The 17,452-nt window shown below is 38.0% G+C and overlaps 1 protein-coding gene across 2 annotated transcripts in view; it reads left to right on the top strand.

Moving 5' to 3' along the window:
- The first annotated feature begins 839 nt into the window (after positions 1-839).
- The window catches only part of ADGRE1 (adhesion G protein-coupled receptor E1), an 84,200-nt gene continuing 67,587 nt past the window's right edge, over positions 840-17,452 (top strand). For both annotated transcript variants that reach the window (XM_066253362.1, XM_066253360.1), the window contains exon 1: positions 840-951. The gene's annotated coding sequence lies outside the window, so the exon portion shown is untranslated. The remainder of the gene's footprint in view (positions 952-17,452) is intronic.

Genomic DNA, 17,452 nt, shown 5'->3' with positions numbered 1-17,452 from the left:
TCAGTAAATGATTTGTCATCTGACTGGCTTACCCTTTGACAAGGACCCTTCCTGCTTTTAAAGAAATGGTCAATAAAACTGTAATGACAGTCCCGGGGACAAGTAAAACACATAGACATAGAAACTACTTGGGCACAAACACTTGAGGTTATGCTGGAGATAAATCAGCCAGTGAAATTTCAGCAAACAGGAGTCAAAAAGCGAGGTTTCAACATTGGGTGTACATTCCTTCTTGTCTTTTACACGATTGATTTTGCTTGCTCCTGCACTCCTGCCTCCACCATGAGAACACGCACAGGCCAACCTGCTGGAGGGGTGTGAAAAACAAATGGAGGAGACCTGAGTCATCCCATTATAACAGCTGAGATTGTCTTTAACCAGCACATAAACAGCTTGCAGCTCATGAGTAGGACCTGTGCCTGCCCAGTCCACCTGTGGACTCAAGATTGCTTTCTCATATGTGCCTTGACTGCGGGCCTTCAGCAGATGGAGTAACCTCTTGCTGAATCAGCGACCTTGGGTCCAAGCTGGTGAGCTTTTGCTCAAACCAGTTGAGCCCGTGCTCAAGCTGGCGACCTCGAGGTCTTGAATCTGGGTCCTCTATATCCCAGTCCAATGTTCTATCCACTGTGCCACTGCCTGGTCAGGCAAGTTTTATGGTTTTAAGGCAGAGTTTCAGGAGTGGTTTACTGTTAAGCATTTCTGGGACAATTGCTAACTGACTCAGCAACTGTACAAAGGGAAGGGTTTGAGTCTTCATTTCCTCTTAGCTATCGGCTTGACCAAACTTCTTTCTGACGGAGACTTGCACAAGGCTTTGTCTCTACCACCGGGTTACAGGCGGTGCTAAAATATAGTTGCTCTAAGAAACCCTATATTTCTAAGGTAATTGAATAAAGTTGTGACCTCCACAATAGGAATTTTTCTTGCTATACCATCAAACTACACTTGGTGAGTTTCTTTTCTAATTTTTATTAATTTTTAATTTATTGTGTTTATATAGATTCAAGTGTCCCACTGAATATAACTCCCTCACCCTACCCCTGTATCCCTTTTTATACCCCCTTTACCCCTCCCCCCCTACCTGCCTCCCCCCTTGCCTCTAGGATTTGCTGTCCTGTTATCTATATCTCTGTGTTATGTATATATAGTTTCACTAATCCCTTTACCTTCTCTGATCCCATCCCCTCATCCCCCTTTCTGACTGCTGTTCCTCTGGTCCCTGTGACTCTGCCTCTGCCTCTATTCCATTCCTCAGTTCACTCTGTTCATTAGATTCTACATATATGTGAGATCAGATGATATTTGTCTTTCTCTGACTGGCTTATTTCACTTAGCATAATAATCTCCAGGTCCATCCATGCTGTCACAAAAGGTAAGATTTCCTTCTTTTTCACAGCCATGTAGTATTCTATTGTGTATATGTACCACAACTTTTTAACCTACTCATCCACTGATGGACACTTGGACTGTTTCCAGATCTTGGCTATTGTAAACAGTGCTGCAATAAACATGGGGGTGCATATCTCCTTTTGAATCAGTGATTTTGTATTCTTAGGATATATTTCTAAAAGTTGGATAGCTGGGTCAAAAGGCAGTTCCATTTCTAATATTTTAAAATAATATTAAAAACGCCATACAGTTCTCCACAGTGGCTGCACCAGTCTGCATTCCTACCAGTAGTACAGAAGGGTTCCCTTTTCTCCACACCCTATCTAGCACTTATTGTGTGTTGTTCTGTTAATGAGTGCCATTCTGACAGGTGTGAAGTGGTATCTCATTGTGGTTTTAATTTGCATTTCTCTGATGATTAGTGGCATTGAACATTTTTTCATATGCCTACTGGCTATTTGTATGTCCTCTTTTGAGAAGTGTCTATTCAGTTCTTTTGCCCATTTTTAAATTGGATTGTTTACCTTCCTGGTGTTGAGTTTTAGAAGTTCTTTATAAATTTTGGTTATTAACCTCTTATCAGACATATTGATGAATATGTTCTCCCATTGTGTGGGTTGTCTTTTTATTTTGTTCATGGTGTCTTTTGCTGTGCAAAAGCTTTTTAGTTTGATATAGTCCCATTTGTTTATCCTGTCCTTTATTTTACTTGCCTGTGGAGATAAATCAGCAAAAATATTGCTACAAGAAATACCGGAAAATTTATGCCTATGTTTTCTTCCAAAACATTTCATGACTTACATTTAAGTCTTTTATTCATTTTGAGTTTATTTTTGTGAATGCTGTAAGTTGGTAGTCTAGTTTTATTTATTTATTTATATATTTTTAAGTGACAGGTTTTTATTATTATTATTATTATTATTAAAAACAAAAGTCACGGATACAAGGTGGTCTCCATCTCGTGAGTTGTCGTCCTTTTTAAAGTGCTGTTACATCAAGAGGTTATAACAAATAATAGACAAAGCAAAATCCAAAAGGGACTGCAAAACGGGATAGGAAGTAGGCCCAGGAGAAGGAAGCAAAATAACCTACAGAATAAATAAATTAAACTCAATGCTGAGCCAGGAGACTCACAGTACACTTATATCCATTGCACTTTGTCATTAGGAACAAGTTTCAGAAGTGGACGGGATGGGGAACGTGGGACCAGCGCCAGCGAATTTGCTACATTGTAATCACAATTGGGTGACCGAAACTGTACAGGGGCGAAGAGAAGCCGCCTTCTTCCCTTTATTATCCCCTTCTGTTCAGTTAACCCCAGAGGTCCAGTGCCCTGGGGTTCAACCGTGGGGCGAGTAGTATTTACACTTGGAAACAGAGACGGGGCCCTGGGTTGAGGCGCCTGGAGTGGGCGGTCATGGCCCAGGACCCCGGAGGAGGGCTGGTGGGAAGCTGTATTTACATCGGTCTGATCCCAATGGCTTGTTCCTCGCTCTTGGCCGCCTCGGCCGTGGGTATTTACAAAAAGAGAGCTGCATGACTTGAGGGCGCGTGGGCGCAGCCGGGCCTGCCCTAGGGCAACAACGGGGGCTTGAAGGAACAGTTGCCTGTGCAGTGGCAGGGAGTCAGCATCTTGCAGGAGAAGTGGTGCAGGGTATCATGGGCTTCTTTTAACTTCTGCTGGATGGCAGAGCGCGCCTTCCGCTCTTGGTCAAGTTCGTTACACAGCATGTCTCTGACAATTTGCAGCTGTTGCACCATTTCTTCTTGATAAGCCAATTTCCTCTTCATTTGATCCTGAAAATTATCTTTGAGGCTCTGAAGTTCTCGCTCCAGTTCCTTGCAGAGCTCCATTTGCTCCAGGAGCAGCTTTTGCAATTCGTCTCTGGCCAGGTTCTCGATATCTTTCTCCACTAGTTTGAATTGCTGTTACACCCAGGGTGAGCCCATCTTCACTCGGTCTGTATTTGCAGGACTTGGCTGGGAGATACTCCTTTGGTCTGGATAGGATTTCCTCGTTTCCAAATCGTCAGCGGTCGAGTGATTGTCTTCCTTATCTGGTTCCTAAGGCAATAAACCGAGTTCCAAAGAGAGGCAAAGAAACCGTGACCCGGATACAGCCAGAGCAGCCACAGTCCTAGTTTTATTTTTTGCATGTACCTGTCCAATTTTCCCAACACCATTTATTAAAGATACTGTCTTTACTCCATTGTATGCTGTTACCTCCTTTGTCAAATATCAATTGACCATAAAGGTGTGGGTTTATTTCTTTGTTTTCTATTCTGTTTCATTGATCTGTACGCCTGTTCTTATGCCAGTATCAAGCTGGTTTGAGTACAATGGCCTTGTAGTATGACTTGTTATCAGGAACTGTGATACCTCCTACTTTGTTCTTCATTTTCAAGACTGCTGAGGCTATTCATGTTCTTTTTTGGTTCCATATAAATTTTTGGAATATTTGTTCTATATCTCTAAAATATGTCATTGGTATTTTAATAGGAATTGCATTGAATTTATATATTGCTTTGGGTAATATAGACATTTTAATGATGTTTACTCTTCCTATCCATGAACACAGTATGTGCTTCTACTTGTTTGTATCTTCCTTGATTTCTTTTATCAATGTTTTATAATTTTTTGCATACAAATCCTTTACCTCCTTGGTTAAATTTACTCCTAGGTACTTTTTTTGTTGTTGCAATAGTAAAGGGAATTCTTTCCTTAATTTCTCTTTCAGACAGTTTATTGTTGGTGTATAAAAATGTCACTGATTTCTGAATATTAATTTTATATCCTGCCACCTTGCTGAATTCATTTATCAGGTCCAGTAGTTTTTCTTTTTTAATTTTTTCTTTTTTTTAAAGTTTATTCTTTTTTCTTTTTTTCTTCACAGGGACAGAGAGAGTCAGAGAGAGGGATAGACAGGGACAGACAGACAGGAACAGAGAGAGATGAGAAGCATCAATCATTAGTTTTTCATTGCACGTTGCAACACCTTAGTTGTTCATTGATTGCTTTCTCATATGTGCCTTGACCATGGGCCTTCAGCAGACTGAGTAACCCCTTGCTTGAGCCAGTGACCTTGGGTCTAAGCTGGTGAGCACTTTTTATTTTGCTCAAGCCAGATGAGCCCACGCTCAAGCTGGCAACCTCGGGGTCTCGAACCTGGGTCCTTGGCATCCCAGTCCAACGCTCTATCCACTGCTCCACTGCCTGGTCAGGCTGGTCCAGTAGTTTCTTGACTGAGACTTTAGGGTTTTCTATGTACAATATCACGTCATCAGCAAATGATAGTTTTACTTCTTCTTTTCCAATTTGGATGCTTTTTATTTCTTCTTGTTGTCTGATTGCTGTGGCTAGGACTTCCAGAACTATGTTGAATAAGAGTGGTGAAAGGGGGCATCCCTGCCTTGTTCCCGATCTTAAGGGGATTGCTTTTAAGTTTTGCCCATTGAGTATGATGTTGGCTGTGGGCCTGTCATAGATGGCCTTTATTATGTTGAGGTATGTTCCCACTTTGCTGAAGAGTTTTTATCATAAATGGGTGCTGGATTTTATCAAGTGCTTTTTCTGCATCTATTGATATTATCATGTGATTTTTCTCCTTCCTTTTGTTTATGTGATGAATCACATTGATTGATTTGTGAACATTGTACCAGCTTTGCCTCCCCAGAATAAATCCCACCTGATCACGATGTATGTTTTTTTTTTTTTTTTATGTATTGCTGTATTCGGTTTGCTAATATTTTGTTGAGAATTTTAGCATCTAAGTTCATCAGGGATATTGGCCTATAGTTTTCTTTCTTTGTAGTGTCTTTACCTGGTTTTTGAATGAGGATTATGGTTGCCTTATAAAAGGATCTTGGAAGTCTTCCTTCCTCTTAAATTTTTTGAATAAGTTGAGAAAGATAGGTATTATTTCTTCTTTGAATATTTGGTAAAACTCGCCTGTGAAACCATCTAGTCCAGGACTTTTGTTTGCTGGGCATTTTTTGATAACTGCTTCAAATTCATTTGTTGTAATCGGTCTGTTTAGGTTTTCTGATTCTTCCAGATTGAGTTTGGAAGATTATATGTTTCTAGGAATTTATCCATTTCACCTAGCTTGTCCAATTTTTTGGCATACAGTTCTTCATAGTATTTTCATACAATCCTTTGTATTTCTGTGGTGTCAGTTGTTTCTTCTCCACTTTCATTTCTAATTTTATTTATTTGAGTCCTCTCTCTTTTTTTTTTCTTGGTGAGTCTGGTTAAAGGTTCATCAATCTTGTTTACCTTTTTAAAGAACCAGCTCTTGGTTTCATTGATCTTCTGTATTTTTTTTTTTATTTCTTATTTTTTTATTGATTTAAATTTATTGTTTACATAGATTCAAGTGTCCCACCAAATACATCCTCCCACACCCCCGAATTCCCCTCAACATCCTTCTTGCCCCCTCCCCCAAAACCCTCCCCGCTTTCCTCCAGGATTTGCTCTTCTGCTCTCTATAATGCTGTTATGTATATATAATTTCACCAAGCTCTTTCCCTTCTCTGATCTCATCCTCTCATCCCCTTTCCCTCTGTCCGCTTGCCCACTGGTCCCTTTGATCCCTCCTCTGTCTCTATTCTGTTCCTCAGTTCACATTGTTCATTGGATTCCTCATATGAGTGAAGTCATGTTATTTTTATTTCTTGCCTGGCTTATGTCACTTAACATAATAGTTTCCAGGTCCATCCCTGTTGTTGCAAAAGGTATTTTCTTCTTTTTCATGGTCCCATAGTACTCCATGTGTATATGTAGTACAGCTTTTTAATCCACTCGTCCACTGAAGGACACCTGGGCTGTATCCAGATCTTCATTATTGTAAACAATGCTGCCATAAACATGGGGATGCATTTCTTCTTTTGAACCAGTGATTTGGTGTCCTTGGGATATATTCCTATAATAAAAGTGGGATGGCTGGGTCAAAAGGCAGTTCCATTTTTAATTTTTTGAGGAATCTCCATACCATTTTCCACAGTGGTTGCACCAGTCTGCATTCCCACCAGCAGTGCAGGAGGATTCCCTTTACTCCACATCCTCACCAGCACTTATTGTTTTGTTAATGTGTCATTCTGACTGGTGTGATGTGATATCTCATTGTGGTTTTAATTTGTATTTCTCTAATGATTAGTGATGTTGAACATTTTTTCTTTTGCCTATTGGCCATCTGAATGTCCTCTTTGAAGTGTCTATTCATTTCTTTTGCCCATTTTTGATTTATGTTCCTTGATTTCTCTTATCAATGTTTTATAATTTTCTGAGTACAAGTCTTTAACCTCCTTGGATAAATTTACAGCTAGGTACTTTCTTTGTTGTTGTTGCAGTAGTGAAGGGGATTGTTTTCTTAATTTCTCTTTCAGACAGTTCATTGTTGGTGTATAAAAATGTCACTGGTTTTTGAATATTAATTTTATATCCTGCCACCTTGCTGAATTCATTTATTAGGTCCACTAGTTATTTTACTGAGGCTTTAGGGTTTTCTATGTACAATATCATATCATCAGCAAATAATGATAGTTTTACTTCTTTTTCAATTTGGATGCATTTCTAAAATCTTAAATCTACATTCCTCTTTACCCTTGTTCTGTTTACAACAGGACCGTTAACACTTCTTACATCATTGGTTTGGTTGTAATAAATTCCTTGAGGGTTTTTTTTTTTATTTTTGTATGGGAAGCTTTTTATTTCTCCTTCTATTTTAAAAGATAGCCTTGATGGATAAAGAAGTCTTGGTTGTAGGAAACTGTTCTGCATTAATTTGAATATCTCTTGCCATTCCCTTCTTGCCTCAAGTGTTTTTGTTGAGAAGTCGGATGTCATCCTTTTGGGGTCTCCTTTGTAGGTGATTGACTGCTTTTCTCTTGCAGCTTTTAGTATTCTTTCTTTATTTCTTAGCTTTGGTTTTTTAATTATGATGTGTCTTCGTTTAGGTTTATTCGGGTTCCTTTTTAATGGGATTCTCTGTGCTTCTTGAACTTGTGTGACTTTTTCCTGCATCAATTCGGGGACATTTTCAGCTATGATTTCTTCAATCAGGTTCTCTATCCCTTGTTCTTTCTCTTCTCCTTCAGGAACCCCTATGATGCAGATGTTGTTTCTCTTCCGATTGTAACAGAACTCTCTTTGAGTTTTCTCAGACATTTTGATCCTCTTTTTCTTTTGCTGTTCTGCTTCTGTGCTTTTGCTTATCTTGTCCTCTAAATTGCTGATTCGATCCTCTTTTTCATCCCGCCTGCTTTTCATTCCTTGTAGTGTAGTCTTCATTTCTGCCATTGTGTTTATCATTTCTGTCTGATCCTTTTTTATGATTTCAATGTCCTTTTTGATGCCAGATATCTCATTGTTTAGGTACTCGTGTTGTCTATCTATGGTTTCTCTAAGATCCTTGAGCATCCTCACAATCATTATTCTAAACTCTGCATCCGGCATTTTAGCTATTTCCATTTCATTCAATTCTTTTTCTGGGGATTCCTCTAGTTGATTCATTTGAATTGCACTTCCCTGTCTTCCCATTCTGTCTCAATATAGACTGCTCCTTCAAATATGTTGTTTGTGTAGTTGAGTATAGGGTTGGTGTTGTCTGACTCCAGCTTTCAGTTGTGTAATTTCTAAATCTTCCTGGGATGGCTTCAGCTGTTTGTAATCTGCTGTAGGCTACTTGTCTGTGACAACATTTTCTTTGCCTTAGCTGGGTCAGGTGTGAGGAGCCTTTCCTTAAGATACCACTCTAACTATGGTTGTTAGGTCTTGAGCTGATGCTCTGTATCTGGCCGCTGGATGTACCAGCCCTGGAACTCACAGGCCGGAAACTGGCGAAGACCAGTGGGAGTCACCGCTTTTGACTGGCCCTCAGCAACCTTCTTGAAGCTACAGGCGATCCAGAATCATCTTCTCCTCATCCGACACCTGATTCTCCAAGTCGGCCATCTTGGGCTGCTCTGGCCCAGCCCAGCCCCGGCGCGAGGCAGGCCGGGAAGGAAGCTGAGTGATGGACTCACCGCGGGGGCCGTTGGAAGGACCCGCCCGGAAACGCCGACCCAGAGGGCGCCATGTCAGTTATGGGCGCGGGCGATCTTCTGTATTTTTTTAAGCCTCTATGTCATTTACTTCTGCTCTGATCTTTATTATTTCCTTCCTTCTACTTCCTCTGAACTTTATTTGTTCTTTTTTTCTTTTTTTTAGTTCTTTTAGATGCAAGGTTAAGTTGTTTATTTGAGCTTTTTCTTGCTTCTTCAGGTATGCCTGTAAAGCTATGAACTTCCCTCTCAGGACTGCTTTTGCTGTGTCCCATAAATTTTGAGTTGTTGTATGTTTATTTTCATTTGTTTCAAGGAAAATTTTTATTTCTTCCTTAATCTCATTGTAAACCCATTCATTATTTAATGACATGCTATTTAGCCACCAAGTGTTTGAATGTTTTCCAGTTTTTCTATTGTAGTTGATTTCTAGTTTCATGCCATTGTGATCAGAGAAGATGTTTGATATGATTTCAATTTTCTTAAATTTACTGAGATTTGTTTTGTGTCTGAAAATGTGGTCTATCCTCGAGATGTACCATGAGCACTTGAAAAGAATGTGTATTCTGCTGCTTTGGGGTGAAATATTCTGAAGATATTAAATCCAGTTGATCTAGTGTGTCATTTAAGGCCACTGTTTCTTTGTTAATTTTCTGTCTGGAGGATCTAACCATTGATGTTAGTGGGGTATTAAAATCCCCTACCTTTATAGTATTGCTGTTGATCTCGCCCTTTAAATCCATCAAAATCTGCTTTGTATATTTCGGTGCTCCTATATTAGGCACATAGATATTTACAATGGTTATATCCTCCTGTTGGATTGCTCCTTCTATCTTTAGGTAGTGATCTTCTTTATCCCTTACGATAGCCTTTGTTTTAAAGTTAATTTTGTCAGATATAAGTATGGGTATTCCAGCTTTTTTCTCATTTCCATTTGCATGAAATACTTTTTCCATTCCTTCACTTTTGGTCTATGTGCATCTTTTGTTCTGAGGTGTGTCTCTTGTAGATAGCACATGTACGGGCCCTGTTTTCTTATCCATGCAGCTACCCTATGTCTTTTGATTGGAGCATTTAATCCATTTACATTTAATGTCATTATTGCTTTGTAGTTTTTTATTGACATTTTATTCTTTAAATATACAATCCTCTTTATCTTGATTTTTTTTTCTTTGCTCTTTTTATACCAGATCCTTAACATTTCTTGCATTACTTGTTTTGTTGTAATGAATTCCTTGAGGTGTTTTTTTTTTTTTTTTTTTTCTGCAAAGCTTTTTATTTCTCCTTCAATTTTAAATGATAGCCTTGCTGGATAAAGAAGTCTTGGTTGTAGGTTCTTGCTTTGCATCACTTGGAATATTTCTTGCCATTCCTTCTGGTCTCAAGTGTTTCCATTGAAAAGTCAGATGTCATCCTTATGGGGGCTCCTCTGTAGGTAATTAACTGCTTTTCTCTTGCAGCTTTTAGTATTCTTTCTTTGTCTCTTAACTTTGACACTTTAATTATGATGTGTCTTTCTATAAGCCTCCTTGGGTTCCTCTTTAATGGAACTATCTGTGCTTCTTGAACTTGTGTGAACTTTTTTTTTTTTTAATCAGTTTAGGGGAATTTTCAGCTATGATTTCTTCAGATGGGTTCTCTATTCCTTGTTTTTTCTCTTCTCCTTCAGGAACCCCTCTGATGTGGTTGTTATTTCTCTTCATGTTGTCACAGAGCTCTCTTAGAGTTTCCTCAGACTTTTTTTCACCTCTTTTCTTTTTGCTGCTCTGCTTCCATACTTTCATTTATCTTTTTTTTTTTTAATAAATTTTTATTAATGGTAATGGGATGACATTAATAAATCAGGGTACATATATTCAAAGAAAACATGTCTAGGTTATTTTGTCATCAAATTATGTTGCAAACCCCTCGCCCAAAGTCAGATTGTCCTCCGTCACCCTCTATCTAGTTCTCTGTGCCCCTCCCCCTCCCCCTAACTCTCTCCCTCCCTCCCTCCCATGTCCTACCTCCCCCCCCACCCTTGGTAACCACCACACTCTTGTCCATGTCTCTTAGTCTCATTTTTATGTTCCACCAATGTATGGAATCATGTAGTTCTTGTTTTTTTCTGATTTGCTTATTTCACTCCTTATAATGTTATCAAGATCCCACCATTTTGCTGTAAATGATCTGATGTCATCATTTCTTATGGCTGAGTAGTATTCCATAGTGTATATGTGCCACATCTTCTTTATTCAGTCTTCTATTGAAGGGCTTTTTGGTTGTTTCCATGTCTTGGCCACTGTGAACAGTGCTGCAATGAACATGGGGCTACATGTGTCTTCACGTATCAATGTTTCTGAGGTTTTGGGGTATATACCCAGTAGAGGGATTGCTGGGTCATAAGGTAGTTCTATTTGCAGTTTTTTGAGGAACCACCATACTTTCCTCCATAATGGTTGTACTACTTTACAGTCCCACCAACAGTGAATGGGGGTTCCTTTTTCTCCACAGCCTCTCCAACATTTGCTATTACCCGTCTTGTTGATAATAGCTAATCTAACAGGAGTGAAGTGGTATCTCATTGTAGTTTTGATTTGCATTTCTCTAATAACTAATGAAGCTGAGCATCTTTTCATATATCTGTTGGCCATTTGTATCTCTTCCTGGGAGAAGTGTCTGTTCATGTCCTCTTCCCATTTTTTTATTGGATTGTTTGTTTGTTTGTTGTTGAGTTTTATGAGTTCTTTGTAAATTTTGGATATTAGGCCCTTATCTGAGCTGTCGTTTGAAAATATCAGTTCCCATATAGTTGGCTGTCTGTTTATTTTCATATCAGTTTCTCTTGCCGAGCAAAAACTTTTAATTCTGATGTAGTCCCATTCATTTATCTTTGCCTTCACTTCTCTTGCCATTGGAGTCAAGTTCATAAAATGTTCTTTAAAACCCAGGTCCATGATTTTAGTACCTATGTCTTCTTCTATGTACTTTATTGTTTCAGGTCTTATATTTAGGTCTTTGATCCATTTTGAATTAATTTTAGTACACGGGGACAGGCTGTAGTCAAGTTTCATTCTTTTGCATGTGGCTTTCCAGTTTTCCCAACACCATTTGTTGAAGAGGCTTTCTTTTCTCCATTGTGTGTTGTTGGCCCCGTTATCAAAGATTATTTGACCATATATATGTGGTTTTATTTCTGGGCTTTCTATTCTGTTCCATTGGTCTGAGTGTCTATTTTTTTGCCAATACCATGCTGTTTTGATTATCGTGGCCCTATAATATAGTTTAAAGTCAGGTATTGTAATGCCCCCAGCTTCATTCTTTTTCCTTAGGATTGTTTTGGCTATTCGGGGTTTTTTATAGTTCCATATAAATCTGATGATTTTTTGTTCCATTTCTTTAAAAAATCTCATAGGGATTTTGATGGGAATTGCATCAAATTTGTATATTGCTTTGGGTAATATGGCCATTTTGATTATATTTATTCTTCCTATCCAAGAACAAGGAATATTTTTCCATCTCATTGTATCTTTTTCGATTCCCCTTAACAATGCTTTGTAATTTTCATTATATAGGTCCTTTACATTCTTTGTTATGTTTATTCCTAGGTATTTTATTTTTTTTGTTGCAATCGTGAAGGGGATTATTTTTTTGAGTTCGTTTTCTAATATTTCATTGTTGGCATATAGAAAGGCTATGGATTTTGTATGTTAATTTTGTATCCTGCAACCTTACTGTATTGGTTTATTGTTTCTAATAATCTTTTTGTGGAGTCCTTTGGGTTTTCGATGTATAGGATCATATCATCAGCAAAAAGTGATAGCTTTACTTCTTCTTTTCCGATATGGATGCCTTTTATTTCTTTGTCTTGTCTGATTGCTCTGGCCAGAACTTCTAGCACCACGTTGAATAAGAGTGGAGAGAGTGGACAACCCTGTCTTGTTCCTGATTTAAGGTAGAAAGTCCTCAGTTTTATGCCGTTTAATAGGATGTTGGCTGATGGTTTATCATATATGGCCTTTATCATGTTGAGATATTTTCCTTCTATACCCATTTTGTTGAGAGTCTTAAACATAAAATTGTGTTGTATTTTATCAAAAGCCTTTTCTGCATCTATTGATAAGATCATGTGGTTTTTGTTCTTTGTTTTGTTGATATGGTGTATTACGTTAACCGTTTTGCGTATGTTGAACCATCCTTGAGATTCTGGGATGAATCCCACTTGATCATGATGTATTATTTTTTTAATATGTTGTTGTATTCGGTTTGCCAGTATTTTGTTTAGTATTTTAGCATCTGTATTCATTAGAGATATTGGTCTGTAGTTTTCTTTCTTTGTGCCATCCTTGCTAGGTTTTGGTATGAGGGTTATGTTGGCCTCATAAAATGTGTTTGGAAGTATTGCTTCTTCTTCAATTTTTTGGAAGACTTTGAGTAGAATAGGAACCAAGTCTTCTTTGAATGTTTGATAGAATTCACTAGTATAACCGTCTGGGCCTGGACTTTTATTTTTGGGGAGATTTTTAATAGTTTTTTCTATTTCCTCCCTGCTGATTGGTCTGTTTAGGCTTTCTGCTTCTTCATGACTCAGTCTAGGAAGGTTGTATTGTTCTAGGAATTTATCCATTTCTTCTAGATTGTTGTATTTGGTGGCATATAATTTTTCATAGTATTCTACAATAATTCTTTGTATTTCTATGATGTCTGTGGTGATCTCTCCTCTTTCATTTTGGATTTTATTTATTTGAGTCCTGTGTCTTTTTTCCTTGGTGAGTCTTGCCAAGGGTTTGTCAATTTTGTTGATCTTTTCAAAGAACCAGCTCCTTGTTTTATTGATTTTTTCTATAGTTTTTCTGTTCTCTATTTCATTTATTTCTGCTCTGATTTTTATTATCTCCTTTCTTCGGCTGGTTTTGGGTTGTCTTTGTTCTTCTTTTTCCAGTTCCTTAAGGTGTGAAGTTAAGTGGTTTACTTCGGCTCTCTCTTGTTCGTTCATATAGGCCTGAAGTGATATGAACTTTCCTCTTATTACTGCTTTTGCTGCATCCCAGAGATTCTGATATGTCGTATTTTCATTTTCATTTGTCTGTATATATCTTTTGATTTCTGCGCTTATTTCTTCTTTGACCCATTCATTTTTTAGAAGTATGTTGTTTAGTTTCCACATTTTTGTGGGTTTTCCCCCCTGTTTTTTGCAGTTGAATTCTAGTTTCAAGGCTTTATGATCAGAAAATATGCTTGGTACAATTTCAATTTTTCTAAATTTGCTGATATTGTCTTTGTGGCCCAACATATGGTCAATTCTTGAGAATGTTCCATGTACACTAGAGAAAAATGTATACTCTGTCGCTTTGGGATGAAGTGTCCTGTAGATGTCTATCATATCCAGGTGTTCTAGTATTTCATTTAAGGCCACTATATCTTTATTGATTCTCTGTTTGGATGACCGATCTAGAGCCATCGGCGGTGTATTGAGGTCTCCAAGTATGATTGTATTTTTGTTAGTTTTTGTTTTAAGGTCAATAAGTAGCTGTCTTATATATTTTGGTGCTCCTTGGTTTGGTGCATATATATTAAGGATTGTTATGTCTTCTTGATTCAACTTCCCCTTAATCATTATGAAATGACCATTTTTGTCTCTGAGTACTTTTTCTGTCTTGTAGTCAGCATTATTAGATATGAGTATTGCTACGCCTGCTTTTTTTTGGGTGTTGTTTGCTTGGAGTATTGTTTTCCAGCCTTTCACTTTGAATTTGTTTTTATCCTTGTTGCTTAGATGTGTTTCTTGTAGGCAGCATATAGTTGGATTTTCTTTTTTAATCCATTCTGCTACTCTGTGTCTTTTTATTGGTAAGTTTAATCCATTTACATTTAGTGTAATTATTGACACTTGTGGGTTCCCTACTGCCATTTTATAAATTGCTTTCTGTTAGTTTTGAATCTAGTTTGATTCTTCTCTTTTGTTTTTCTATCATTTGTTTTTGTTTGTTTTTGTTCCATACTTCTTTCCTCTGTTGCTACCTTTTTTAAGTCAAGTGTTTTTGTGGTGGTTTTTTTAAGGGTGGTTACCATTAAGTAATGAAAAGGGTACCTACCATATTCATTGTAGTACCCTATCTTATAAGTATTTCTGCACTTCATCGTCCTTTGCTACTGTTAATCTCCATCCTCTCCCCCCTTTTTTTCCTTTGTTGTCACAGTTTAAGTTTGGTTTTATTGTGTTCTTGGTGGAGCTGTTACTTGTGGTGTTGTTTTCTTTTGTTCTTTGAATCTGGTTGGAAAACCCCCTTAGTATTTCCTGGAGTGGGGCTTTCTGTTGATAAATTCTCTCATCTTTTCTGTATTTGTGAATGTTTTTATATCTCCTTCATACTTGAAGGATAGCTTTGATGGGTATAGTATTCTTGGCTGAAAGTTCCTCTCTTTCAGGGCTTTAAATATTGGGGTTCACTCTCTTCTAGCTTGTAGAGTTTCTGCTGAGAAATCTGATGATAATCTAATAGGCCTTCCTTTATATGTTGTACTCTTCTTTTCCCTGGCTGTCTTGAGAATTTTCTCTTTGTCATTGGTTTGTGTCATCTTTATTATGATGTGCCTTGGAGTGGGTTTGTTGGGGTTAAGAAAACTTGGTGTTCTGTTTGCTTCTTGAATTTGAGGCTTTAGTTCCTTCCACAGGTTTGGGAAGTTCTCGTCTATTATTTGTTTGAGTATATTCTCCATTCCATTTTTTTTCTCTTCTCCCTCTGATATACCTATTATTCTTATGTTATTCTTTCTGATGGAGTCAGACAATTCCTGTAGGGCTTTCTCATTTTTTATTATTTTTGAGTCTCTTTCTTCTTCTCTCTGTTGTGCCTCAAGTTGTTTGTCTTCTATTTCACTAATCCTATCTTCAATCTGGGCTGTTCTGTTAGCTAAGCTTGTTACCTCGTTTTCAGCTCATGAATTGAGTTTTTCATTTCTGTTTGATTTGTTTTTATAGTTTCAATTTCCTTGGTAATATATTCTTTGTGTTCATTGAGTTGTTTTCTGATCTCCCTATATTGCCTTTCTGTGTTTTCTTGTATATCTCTGAGTATTTTTAAGATTTCTATTTTAAATTCTCTGTCATTTAGCTCCAAGGCTTCCAATATGTTAAATCTTTTCTCCATAGATTTTTCCACATCTATTTGTGTTACCTCTCTTTCTTTTGTATCCATAATATTCGATTTCCTCTTTCTTATTGGCATCTGAGGGTGGTCTTATTGATAGCACTAATTAGAATTAATAAAGAGTAAAAAGAAAAAAAAAAAAGGTAAAACACCCCACAAAAAAAAACAGTAATAATTTATTATTTCCCCCTTTTTTTCTCTCTTCTCTTTCCCTCCTCTCCCCTCCTCAGGGAAATATCGTGCCTATAATGGAGGGCCTGATTTGGGGTGAAGAGTTCAAGGGGCAAAAAAAAGGGAGTAGGGACCTACTAAATGCAAAAAAAAAAAAAAAGGAAGAAAATCTTAGACAAGCATAAGATGATTTGCTTGTAAGTGATGGTCAACTAAGAGATATAATGAGAGGGATAAGAGGGAATCAGAAAAAAGGACCAAAAAAGAATAATAAAGAAGAAAAAATAAAAATAATAAGTAAAAATCTGTTGTATTAAGTGGAGCGAAGACTAAATACAATGGAGACCTTGGGTTGGTAGGACCCAAAATGCCACAAAAATAAACAAACAAGAGAAAGAAAAAAAAAACAAAAGCAAAAAAGAGAAATAAAGCCAAAAAAAAGCCTTGAGTCCCAAATTAACTAATTTGTTCGTGATTGAGGATTATATGGGAGGAAAGTAAAATGAGAAAAGAAAAAACGAATAGAAAGGAAAAAATAAGAAAAAGAGAAAAACGAAGGAAGAAATAAAATAGGAGGAGAAAAAAACAAAATAAAGCAAGACAAAAAAACAAACAAAAAATAAACAAAAGAGGAGAGAGTGAGAGTTAAGTGTTTTGGAGTATAACCTTAAAGGAGGGTGAGGATGAAGAAGAAAAATAAAATGCAACACTCATGGGTAGTGTAGTTCAAGAAAGGGGAAGCATAAGATGGGCAGAGAATAGAAGGACCGAGGTGGAGGAAATAAAGGCATTAAGATAGAAGAAACAAACAACAACAATAACAACAACAACAAAAATTAGTGGATCAAGTTGTAAAGTCTGTGGGTTTTTCTTGATTTTGAGAGGTTAACTTCTTCCTTTTTCTTTTCTCTCCCTCTTCCTAGTCGGTGACTCTGTACCCCAGGCTCTGCCCCTGTGTCACTCTTAGGTAGGGATTTGCAGTTGATGGGATTCTATGGCAATGTCATATAATTGGCTTTAGTCTTGCTGGTAGTCAAGGCTTGGCGTTTGCAGGGTCCAACGATGAGAGAGTTTGCTTTCCTGGATTCTCTCTCCTAGTCCCCCCTTTCTGAATTAGCAGCCTGGTGATCCAGCTATAAGGCTGCAACTGCTTCTGCCTGGGGAGTAAGAGGCTCAAAGAGCTGGGAAATCCCCACTCTATCCCCACTCAGTGCAAGGCTTTGGGAAAGGCTCTGACAGTCAGGGCCTCCAGTGTAATCAGGCGGGGATGGGAGTCAATTGTTGTCAAGGTGACTGTTCAGCGCCTATCATTTAGTTGGACCTCTCAACCCAGGCTTTCCACACTTTGTAGCCTGTTTTTGCAGGGAAGAAGAGGCACTGGTCTCTGCTTACGACTAGTGTAGTATAGACCTTATTATCTGCCAAGTCCTTCTTGTTAGCGTTTATCCCTGAATATGGAGGCTCTATCAATCAGAAGTTGCCCCCGCCCCTTTAGCGAGAGGCACTAAAAAATATCACGCCTCTTGTCTTGGATCGCTGAACTGAGAGAGATCTTATCAATTAGAACCGAGGGTGCGCAGATTTCATGGGTTAAGCTAATTTCAGTGATTGGGTCGCAGCTGTGCTTCCGAAGGTATTTTAGGCTGCCTGCACGTGCCCCTCCCCCAATGCTTGATTGTTAGCTTGAATGGCTGGGTGAGGTGCCCCGCCCACGGAGAG

This window comes from Saccopteryx bilineata, chromosome 1, assembly GCF_036850765.1.
Source record: "Saccopteryx bilineata isolate mSacBil1 chromosome 1, mSacBil1_pri_phased_curated, whole genome shotgun sequence".
Taxonomy (NCBI): Eukaryota; Metazoa; Chordata; class Mammalia; order Chiroptera; family Emballonuridae; genus Saccopteryx; species Saccopteryx bilineata.
The sequence above is the reverse complement of the archived record's forward strand: the minus strand, read 5'-3'. Positions and strand labels throughout refer to the sequence as shown.